Raw genomic sequence first — 12293 nt, 5'->3', positions numbered from 1 at the left:
GCGTTTCGAATTTGATTTATTCCTAGTGGTGTCAGTTGTTGTGTTTTCTTTTGGCGTGTACGAATGGCCACTCTGCTTTCTTGGGGGGGAGGAAAAGACTACGACACCAGAGTGGACTGCTGTCAAACGGTAGCAGATTCTGGCTCAAGTAGCTTGGGCAGAATGGGATTTGGGTTGATACTAACAAATTCTTACTTAACTTGAAAACATGAAAAACTTAAAAATAATAAAAAATAATATTAGATTACAAATTAAATGAATACAATATAGATTCAAACGTCATCTCTGGTTCCAAAATAGCAAAGAGGCGTAGCAAAATCGTCAACGTAGAAACTGTATCGAAAAGTATCATTTTTAACCGTGGCTTGATTTATGCCCGCCGAGACATCGCCAGCTATTAATTTAATTTTAAGAGACAGACAGACAGCGTTAGCAGCAGCACAGAGAGGAGTGTTTTGCCGAAAAACTATAAGCCAACAGCAATCGACGAGGTGGCCAGCAACGGCGGCGCCGCTCCCAGTTGGAAGCTAAGAGGCTGAAATTTCAAACCGCGGGGAAGTTTTGTGAAACAGTCAGCTTCCGTTTAAAACGTTGTTTGAATATTTGAAGTAAACTTTATCAAATCGCTATAAAACATAATTCCACAAGTTGTTAATTTTCGTTTATGTCAATACAAAGCATCATGATCTAATGATCTATTTTTATCCTTTTTAAAACATGATTTTAGAAGATTAACTTATCGAAAGTTGACTGTCCCGAGACCTCACGTAATCGTTAAATTTCTCACTCCAAAGAGCGGGACTTGCCAGCCCTGTCCAAGAAATTGACGACGACGACCAACCGGAAGATGATTAATGAACGCAGCTGACTTTAGCCAATAGCTATTATTATCGTTCTTCATCATCATTAATTAAATCGAGTTCATGAAAAGCCTCGAATTTCGAGAAACCTGGCAATTTTCCCTCGTCGAAACGGACCGGCACGCAACTTCTCGATCTTCCAGCTCCACGACCGGTACGGGTCAGCACTGACCTCAATCCCCGGACCACGTCGCCAGCGTCGGACCAGAGCGGAACAGAAATTTGATTAGCTTCACGACTAATCAACGTCAGAATCGATTTTGATTAATTACTGTCAATGCCAGGTGAGGCGAAGAAATTAAGCTTAAAGTTAATTTTCGGACCCCGCACCGTCCGTCGTCGTTGTGCTCTGGAATCGAACCTTAAGAAAAGTGCGAGGTCCGACACTACTGGGAAGGTTGAATTGCGGGGAGGAGGTTCTTCTGGACTGTTTTTGTGTGTTTTACTTTTTGGCTGCGAAAGAAATACCGATTTCAGGGACCGGTTTGTTTTTTTTTGAACGATGCTGGTCGTGTTTTGAGGTTCAACGTTGGAATATGGGCTGGGTAGCAGCAGAAGCACCAGGCTAAATTTGAAAAGTGATTAAAATGTTATTCGGCTAAACGTTACTTTTCATTAGCAATTTAGATAAATGACGCGATAGGAACTGTGAAACGTAATTTTCTCGGATAATATCTGGAAACTATGGGTAAAATAATTGGAGTTATATTGGGATATGTCGAAATGCGGAAATAATAATTTTACATGAGTCATTGAAATAAAAAAAAATAAAAACTTCAAACGGATTAATGTTTAAATATTTCATAATTCTTTAATGAAATTTTAAATTTTAACTGAACTATAGCATTTGTCTTGTATTTGATAAATTTTTTGAAAACCTGCTACTATTTTTTTTGTTAAAGAAATCTTGTAATTTGAAATTTTAGCTTCAGGCTTGTTCAAAATTAAAAAAAAGCAGAAATCGTTGAAGATCTTGCCACTTGCATAAAAAAATACATGCAAATTAAAGCTGCACACCATTGTTGAGCAGAAAAATTAACTCAAGCTCTCTCTCCTCAACCCAATAAATAGCATCGTCCGCCAACCGTATCTCCTTGACCTATAACTTATCTAAACGACGTGCGAAGGTTCCCCTCGGGAGGCAAAACTTACTTCGAAATTACATTAAACGGTGTAGAACTATCGCCCCACGGTCTCGCGACGAGCTACTTTGAATGGGGAGGATAAAAAACGACGAGCTCAAAAACACAGACCCATTAACTGAAAGCTGCACTTGCTTAGATAAAATCTTCACACTCCCCCAAGCAGCAGCAGCCAAGTCTGCTGTTGTTGGCGGCGCAGTCCGTCGCAGTGCTTTGCATATTCCGGGCATAAATAACGGCCTGGTCGAGCTGAGCCGACGCCATTCACCTGACAATCGGCCCGGGCTGATCTTCCCCGGCGCCCGTCAGGTTTGGAGCGCCCGCGGGACTGCAGTTTGGGTCCGCTGAAATGGGTTTGATATCTTCGGGGGCTGCCCTTAACCCTTAACTACAAATTTCTTACTTTGCCGTTTTGAGCTCAATTTTAATAAATCAGGTCATGCAGTTAATTGTTCTATCGATTATGTGTTCTTTTAATTATTTGTTTATATTTGTTGGACAAATTGATGAAAAGTCCAAAAACCTCTTGAAGGTTAAAGTGGTACCATTTCCAGAATCGACACATCTACACGAACCACTCCAAAAACATTGGAGATTCAAGTGGCGACCCTGTGTTTTGCGTTGATAAATACGTAATTAACTTAATTAATATATGCATTTTTTGCGGCTGTTTAGCGCTGTAATTAGCTGTTTCACGTGCACATACAGTTGAATCTATTTTTACCCGGATTTGGGGTTGATTAACAGTTTTGTATTTTTTTGTTCAGTTTTTTAGGGTGGTTCTTTAAAATGACTTGTGAGTCATTTGGAAGCCCTTGAGACAGCTCTGGTTGTCATTTGGGAGATGACCGTGACAGACTTATTGAATTCTCTGTAAATTTGCAAATTTAATTTTCTCTGTAAATTTGCAAAATTAATTTTCTAAAACTTTAATCAACTCTTTAAAAAAAAAATCAAAAAAAAAATTTAAAACGATTGAAATTTGAACTTCAGAATTGAAAATTTGGAGAGAAATACTACTCATTCTTCAAGCCAAAGCAACAGGCCCCAAAATATAATTACCGGTTTCGATGTGGTCTGGAGGACCACGGAACCGTCCTCTCCAGACAGGTACCAGCTAAGTGTGGGACGTGGGCAGAGTACGGTGTGAGACCTCCTCATTTAAATAAGTACGTGCGAAGTGTAGCGTGACCGCGTGGAGCTTCCGAACAAGGTGCTTCGACTTTGGATTGAACAATGGTTATTGTTGGAAAAAAAAAAGTTTTTTGGTTGATGTCAAACGGATTTAAAATAAAAGAAGAAAAAACAATTTTAAATTTTAATTGAAACCAATAAAAATCTCATAAATCGTTATGCATAATAAGAATTCACACCTCGATATTAAAACCAAATATGTGTGCAAAAATTACCGAGAACAACAGAAGTTGAAAAAAAAAACCCTTAACGTCATCACGACCAACCAGTAAACACCACATTATGGCCCCTTATCCACCCCTCACGTGAGGCCACAGCCGAGACCCCAGCATTCCCCCCAATAAACCACCATACCGAGGTCAGTTTTGGGGGAATCCTCACACACAAACACATACGCACACACATCGACATTCTCATAAAGCTTTTTGTGAAAATTAAAAAAAAAACAAGGGCGTGGGGAATAATTTTTATTTTAATGACAGTAATTATGTGAAATATCTCGCCCGGGATCCCCCCCCGGCTCCGGGGTGGTCCCCGTGGCGTAGCGGTGGTGGCACCACTTGTCACCGGGCCTCGGATGATCCGGGAGCTGCCGCCACCATGTGTGTGTGCAGGTTGGTGTTAAAGACCGGCAGGCGCTGCTGGGAGCGATGACGTGTGAAGTCATTATCATAAAGATGAAAGGGATTGAAGGATTTTAGCTTCAAATTTGAAACGAAAATCATAAAATCATAAAATCATAAAATCATAAAATCATAAAATCATGAAATCATAAAATCATAAAATCATAAAATCATAAAATCATAAAATCATAAAATCATAAAATCATAAAATCATAAAATCATAAAATCATAAAATCATAAAATCATAAAATCATAAAATCATAAAATCATAAAATCATAAAATCATAAAATCATAAAATCATAAAATCATAAAATCATAAAATCATAAAATCATAAAATCATAAAATCATAAAATCATAAAATCATAAAATCATAAAATCATAAAATCATAAAATCATAAAATCATAAAATCATAAAATCATAAAATCATAAAATCATAAAATCATAAAATCATAAAATCATAAAATCATAAAATCATAAAATCATAAAATCATAAAATCATAAAATCATAAAATCATAAAATCATAAAATCATAAAATCATAAAATCATAAAATCATAAAATCATAAAATCATAAAATCATAAAATCATAAAATCATAAAATCATAAAATCATAAAATCATAAAATCATAAAATCATAAAATCATAAAATCATAAAATCATAAAATCATAAAATCATAAAATCATAAAATCATAAAATCATTAAATCATTAAATCATAAAATCATAAAATCATAAAATCATAAAATCATAAAATCATAAAATCATAAAATCATAAAATCATAAAATCATAAAATCATAAAATCATAAAATCATAAAATCATAAAATCATAAAATCATAAAATCATAAAATCATAAAATCATAAAATCATAAAATCATAAAATCATAAAATCATAAAATCATAAAATCATAAAATCATAAAATCATAAAATCATAAAATCATAAAATCATAAAATCATAAAATCATAAAATCATAAAATCATAAAATCATAAAATCATAAAATCATAAAATCATAAAATCATAAAATCATAAAATCATAAAATCATAAAATCATAAAATCATAAAATCATAAAATCATAAAATCATAAAATCATCAAATCATAAAATCATAAAATCATAAAATCATAAAATCATAAAATCATAAAATCATAAAATCATAAAATCATAAAATCATAAAATCATAAAATCATAAAATCATAAAATCATAAAATCATAAAATCATAAAATCATAAAATCATAAAATCATAAAATCATAAAATCATAAAATCATAAAATCATAAAATCATAAAATCATAAAATCATAAAATCATAAAATCATAAAATCATAAAATCATAAAATCATAAAATCATAAAATCATAAAATCATAAAATCATAAAATCATAAAATCATAAAATCATTAAATCATTAAATCATAAAATCATAAAATCATAAAATCATAAAATCATAAAATCATAAAATCATAAAATCATAAAATCATAAAATCATAAAATCATAAAATCATAAAATCATAAAATCATAAAATCATAAAATCATAAAATCATAAAATCATAAAATCATAAAATCATAAAATCATAAAATCATAAAATCATAAAATCATAAAATCATAAATTACCCGCTTTTGAAACATTATGAAATTTTTTATTTGTCATATGAAGAAGAAACAGCAGTAACTTTAGCTGAGGAAACATTTTTTTAGGTCAGATTTTATTGATTTGAATGACATTCAAACATTACTTCATTTATGCAAATGAAAATAAATCTGAAATATATGAAAAGAACATTGGAATATTATTATTTTTTCAGCTGAAAAAACACAAATATGAGGTAAACAGCTACGGTTCATGCTTAAGTAGCATTTTCGAAAAAATATAAAACATTTTAGAGGTAGAGTTAGAATCAAAAAAGTAAAATTTACCTTCAAGTACTGATAAGCTCCCCACTCCCTAATCACAATCTTTCAAACCGGCATTCAAACGCGTGTCTACTCAACAACTAACATGCCACATACCGCGCGAGTACTTCCTCTACCCTCTATTTGTGATTGATATCACTAAATGTCAACACGGCCACCGGCGCGCGACTTGCTTCCGTGCTCAACGGCAGTCAGCAATTGGCGGAAACGCCGATGAAGTTCGGGCATCTACAAGTGGTTGACACCACCTGAAATGTCAAGTCTTCTAGTGGCAAGATTTGTCGGTATCGTTCGCGACACGAAGCTTGGCAGTGACTGTCAAAACTGACGCTGAATAACGGGTCGTCAAATTTTCAGTCGATTCAATATTTGCGTAACTCACTTTTGCTCTTTTTTCATTTGAGTTGGGATAGATAACGAAGTAATGAGGGTAGATTATCAATTTATTAAATATTTAATTAAACCGATGTCACCAGATAAAGTTCCGACGAAGCGATATCGGAAATAATGGAAAACGCAAAGCATGATAGAGTGCTGCAGCGAGGAACGGGATTCGAACTCACACGTTCCAACTGATAATGCCAGCCTCACTCCGGAATTGCGAAAGGGGAAAGAGCAAGTTTTATTGAATTCCTTCGCGTAATTAATTAGAGAGGATTATTCCTTCCTTTGTTTGCACCCTGCAAGCACTAGAACATTATTGCGGTAGATTGATTAAGTCACCAGGAGTAAATTTCTTCCTTCCGACTTTTGACGCATTTTGAAGAGAAATGTCTTCCATTGAACGTCTTATCTTTCCAACCCTGCTATCGCCCCGAACGAATCAGATCGATTCAGCACCGATTGAACTATCATTCTCAAATATTTGAATCATGATAGCACTAATCGAGGTAGAGAGTACCGGTACGCCACAACCGACCTCGTGAAAGAATCCAAACTTCCAATTTGGTGTGCGATTAAGAGATAATTTCCCATCGAAGCCGGGTCTTGCGGTCCAGAGATTGGTGGGAGGTGGGCGAAGATGATTGGATTTCGTTAGTTCGATTATCGCGCAAATTAGCCCCCCTCACTTCTCCACCAGCATCCAGCCGGAAACTTCGACACTTCATCAGCTCGGCTTGGACCAAGATGTTCATCGCAGAGCAACGAGCCGGATAATTTAATAATGATCCATTTCAAATGATACAAAATTGGATCATTGATTCATTTATTATATGCTGATCATAATTAACGCTTCGACGATGAAACCAAGATCGAAAGAAGTTCCGGAGAGTCGAGGAAACGATTTTGATTCTGCGGAAATGAATTGGATCTGGTTGTTCCCACACACTGAAGCTTCTAGCCCGCGCGGTAAATCATGTCGATGGTTGGCGATTGAGTGAAGATAATGAAGCAATCGCGTGGTAATTGGATCTAATGAGGTAAATTATTGATCTTGATTACACAAATTACCGTTATGATTTTATGATTTTATGATTTTATGATTTTATGATTTTATGATTTTATGATTTTATGATTTTATGATTTTATGATTTTATGATTTTATGATTTTATGATTTTATGATTTTATGATTTTATGATTTTATGATTTTATGATTTTATGATTTTATGATTTTATGATTTTATGATTTAATGATTTAATGATTTTATGATTTTATGATTTTATGATTTTATGATTTTATGATTTTATGATTTTATGATTTTATGATTTTATGATTTTATGATTTTATGATTTTATGATTTTATGATTTTATGATTTTATGATTTTATGATTTTATGATTTTATGATTTTATGATTTTATGATTTTATGATTTTATGATTTTATGATTTTATGATTTTATGATTTTATGATTTTATGATTTTATGATTTTATGATTTTATGATTTTATGATTTTATGATTTTATGGTTTTATGATTTTATGATTTTATGATTTTATGATTTTATGATTTTATGATTTTATGATTTTATGATTTTATGATTTTATGATTTTATGATTTTATGATTTAATTATTCTTGTTCTTGTTGTCCTTATGTAATTCAATGAAGTAAATTGTATTGAGTTCGAATCGATTTTTGATGAAATTATGCAATATTGAAGTTCTGAATTCAAATGAAAATTCAAACAAGTTCACTAAAGCAATTTAAACACATTCCATTTACTCTCTCCCTGTTACCCAATCAAAATTCCTTGTCCAGCTGGGTTGTACAGCTCTACAAAAAAATTCACGTGTTCCAACCTGACATTGGCACACAAACACCCAAACGCAGCAGAAAACCAATAGTCAACAGCAAAAAAAGAGGAAACACACACATCGGAACGCACCTCATCTTCAATTGTGTGTCATCGCTCCCTCCCTCTTCCGGCACCGGAAGTTGACCCACCGGCCATCGACCACCGAGAGCTTCCAAACTATTTTCGACTCTCCTCTTTGCGTCGTTGGATGTCTGTGTGATGTCCTGTTTGGCAAAACTGTAATTGAACACGTTCCAATCGATGTGCAGATAAATTAAATTTCTTCTTCTCGAATTTATTAAACGCCAGCTAGCAAGCTTGGACCGACGACGAGAGGGACTTGGAACTTTTCGGCAGGTGTCAGGACGACCAAGGAGATGAACATTCTCAATCTTCTTCCAAAAGTGTGAAATGTTTGTTCCGGCTTTGTGCCTTCTTCCCCACACACACATACCACCACATATGTCTTTGTTGAGGAAATTGGAAAAAAGGAGGGAAAATTTAGGTCGGACTCTCGGGTGTGTGGAACGTCGCACCCCTAAGGAGAACACGCTGGTTTTTCTTCTGCTTCCGAAAGCATGTATCAAAATAGACAATTCCCCCAAGAAACAAACAGCAGCACAACGTTCCGAAGAACCAGTTTGGGGTTCCATCTGGGAGATCTGGATCAGACCCCGGTCAGTTTCCTTACCTCAGAAGGCACGAACGAAGGAGAGTGACAGGTCTCCACCGGGCTTGCATGTTTTGTTACGTCAACTTCTTAATTGTAAATCAATTAAGGAACATCCAAACGAGGGGGAAGAAACTCTTAATGAACCACGTTCCCAGGTCTTATCATGCAAATCGGGGGCCTGGTTTGTGCCGGTTTTGTTTTGTAGTATTTTTCGTTAACGACCCAAACTTGTCCTCACGGGGCGAGGGACACCAACCGGGGACCTAGAGAGCAGCTCGAAGCTCGGTCGGTCGGCCGGTCCAAAAAAGGACTTAGACAAAAGAGTGCGCGCAGAACCGGAATCGATCGCGGGAGAATTTATCTTCCACTAATGAGATATTAATAATTCTCTCAATCGCGCTTATCGCGGCCGATCGATCTCCGAAGAAGAGTTGGTTGGTAGGGGGCCGCCAAGGAGCACTTAAAGAAAGGTTGCGGTGGGAGCGCGCTTTGCTTTGGTTCGGGCAGTGGCGCTGGTAATTGAACAATGTGAAAGCTGACGGTAAAAGACAATATCAGATTATCTTGAAAATCATCTGAGTAAAATACAGTCCAAACTCGATTATTTGAAGTCCTCGGAAAAAAAAACTTCGAGTAATCAAATTTCCGAATAATCGAGTAGAGTTGAAACATTCGTGAAATTTTCCGATCTTTTCGAATAAAATATTTTCAATTTTTTTTATCAAGACTAACATTTCAAAAGGGTCAAACATTTAATATTACACCCTTTTGAAATGTTGCACTTAATTATTTTTTTGAAAATATTGTTTTCGAAAAGATCAGAAAAAAAATCTGGAATGTTTATTTTATTAACATTTAAAATCGGACCATTAGTTGCTGAGATATCGACATTAGAAATTGGAAGGTTGTTTGGATTAGACTTAGAAAACTTCAATTTTCCTGTTTCTTTTTCTTTAAGACGTCAATTCTTTTTTTCAGAAATGGACAATCATGGACAGTGTTTTTAAATATAAAAAAAACGGAATTTTTCGGACAAAATTTAACTTAAAATGGCTTTATTTTGAAAATGGTGCACTTGATTAAAATATTTGTAAAGTTCTTTTCGATAGCAAATTCGATTCCATATAAAAAATGTGGTAAAAAAATTACAAGTACGACATTTAATTTTTTTTTCGAAAAATCACTATTTAGAAAAAAATCATAGCTTGTCGGCAAAATTTTGGTTCAAACTTCTTAATGGCGATGCGAGTTTTTTTAATTAAAAATACGGATTTTGGAAATTTGAATTTTTGTGAAAAAAAATTAGTAAAAAAATCGGCAAGATTTTTTTTCGTGTACCTATTTTTCATAAAAGTCCTCATCAATACCTACAACTTTGCCGAAGACACCAAATCAATAAAAAATTCGTTGAAAAGTTACTGATTTTCGAAGCTGCCAAAATTGTATGGAGACTTTTATGGGTTAACCTATGACACAAAATTACTTTGAGCCAAATTAACAATTTTAGTAAAATCCATTTCCGGGTTTGGTGGAGAATTGCTCAGATGCTAAATATAGTTTCTAACAAATATATATTAGTTTAAATGTTTTAAACAATAATGCTTAAAATGCCGTTGGTATCAGTAAAAATTTCCAAACGTTTAAAACATTAGGTTGGATTTTGTGGGCCAATTTGGATCATCTTGAAAATTTTCAAAATACAATTCAAATAAAATCATCAAACCTGACCAAATTTGAGCTTTATAAGGTAATGGAAATTCGCCTGCGAAACTATATATTATCACAAAAAGATGTAATTAATTTGAGAATTGAATTTTTCGATGCACATTTTAAGACTCAGGTATTTTTTTTTTGTTAAATTGAATCTAAAATTATTATACATTTTCACTAAGCATGGTTTTGAAATTTTGCAGAAAGATTCCAAGTGATCGAATGGATATAACCGCATGTTGAGAATTGGTGCATTTTTGATGCACTAAGTCGCAACAGCCTCCTCAGAACCCCGATAAACCTCTGTTAAAACCCAAAAGGACCTCCGCAAAAGGTTGTCACGGCTATTTATAAAACCTACTTAGGAGTTCAAGGCTTTACAAATGAATCCTAACAACATCCTCAAAGCCTTGATAAAACCTTTGTTAAAACCTAGTCAGGAAAATTGACATTTCATGCGTCATCAAACGTCTTATGCCATATAGGTTTTATTGGCCGCGTTAAAAGCTTTTTCAGGAGCTTGTGGTTGTAATTAACCTTTTGCATGCCTAATGGCACTTGACAGCTAAAACACCCTTGGTTTTAAAGAAGCATGCGATAAAATCGTTTGCCATGACATTGCCAATGGGGTTTCAAGACTCTCTTAAAACTTTCATAAAACCTTATTGAAACCATTTAGCTTTTATTGTCTTAAGGTTTTATGTCCGAGGCATAAAACCCTATTAGAACCTATAAATTAGCTCTTGCTTATTGGTTGCGGTGAATGCCCAAATAAAACTATTAAGCAATCAAGATGCCACATAAAACCTTAATAAAACTTGGTGGTGGCTAGTTGGTTTAAAAATGTAACTTGGGATGTATTTAATAATAAAATTATAATTTCTTTTCATTTTATTGTTGTCACTGTATTCTAATCTTTGATTTTAAATTGGGAAGAGATAAAATCTGGTAAAAAAGTATTTACACATTTAATTGAATTAAAATTTGTCCAGTTGCAAGTTCACTTTCCGTTTTAAATGTTGAAATATTAAACGCAAGCTAACATGTGTTATACTTTTCAGAAAACAATCATAATTTTTAAAGTTAGTTAATATTACGATATGTTTTTTGTCAGCCAGGTAGGAATGATTTAGAAATAAACAATCTTGTTTTACAATAATTTTTCGAATTACAACCTAATCTTCATAATCTAGCAAAAAAAAAATAGATGTTATCGTTTTTCATAAAATTGTTGCACATAACCAGCAACTAAAAGCACCTGGTCTGATTCTTTCGTTTCAAAATTCATTCTAATAATAAAAAATAATTTAAGAAAAAATATTATTCCAATATATTTATAAAGTTGATTTTTTTTTCAGAGATCTTAAAATATGTTGGAGAGTAAAAAAATTTCCAAAATTCCAAATTTGAGAGTAAAAGAATATTTTTAAAATAGTTTACAATCAATTGTTCGAATTTGATAAATTAAAATTTCAACGTTACGCATTTTTTTTTAATAATAATTATTTTGGTGCTCCAATACCTTCGGCTTAGACGTTATTCTACGTCAATACTTTTTAAGGATATTTAAGTTCGCAATCAAATCAAGCATCAGATTTACTGTTTAATTGCAGAACTAGTATTATTATTTTATCATTTACTTGAACCTTGCTGCAAACGCCAAGATTGTCGCCAAGATTTTTCAGATATTATACAATATCCAGAATTCCAGAAAAAAAAAATCAGTTTTAGTTACTAAGATTTGTTATGAATTGATCGTAGAATTACAAAATATAAATAAGTTTTGAAAATTTCATTTAAAATCTATTATTGAAACTTAAGCTAGATTAGTTTTATTTAGCTTTAAAATTTATGAATGCGTTTTGAATAAAATTATGTATAATTTTTTACAGTTTTTTACACTCTTTAAATCAATACAAATTAGAATTCGATTCATTCCCATG

Source organism: Culex pipiens, chromosome 2 (genome assembly GCF_016801865.2).
Source record: "Culex pipiens pallens isolate TS chromosome 2, TS_CPP_V2, whole genome shotgun sequence".
NCBI lineage: Eukaryota > Metazoa > Arthropoda > Insecta > Diptera > Culicidae > Culex > Culex pipiens.
This window is presented reverse-complemented; position numbering follows the sequence as displayed.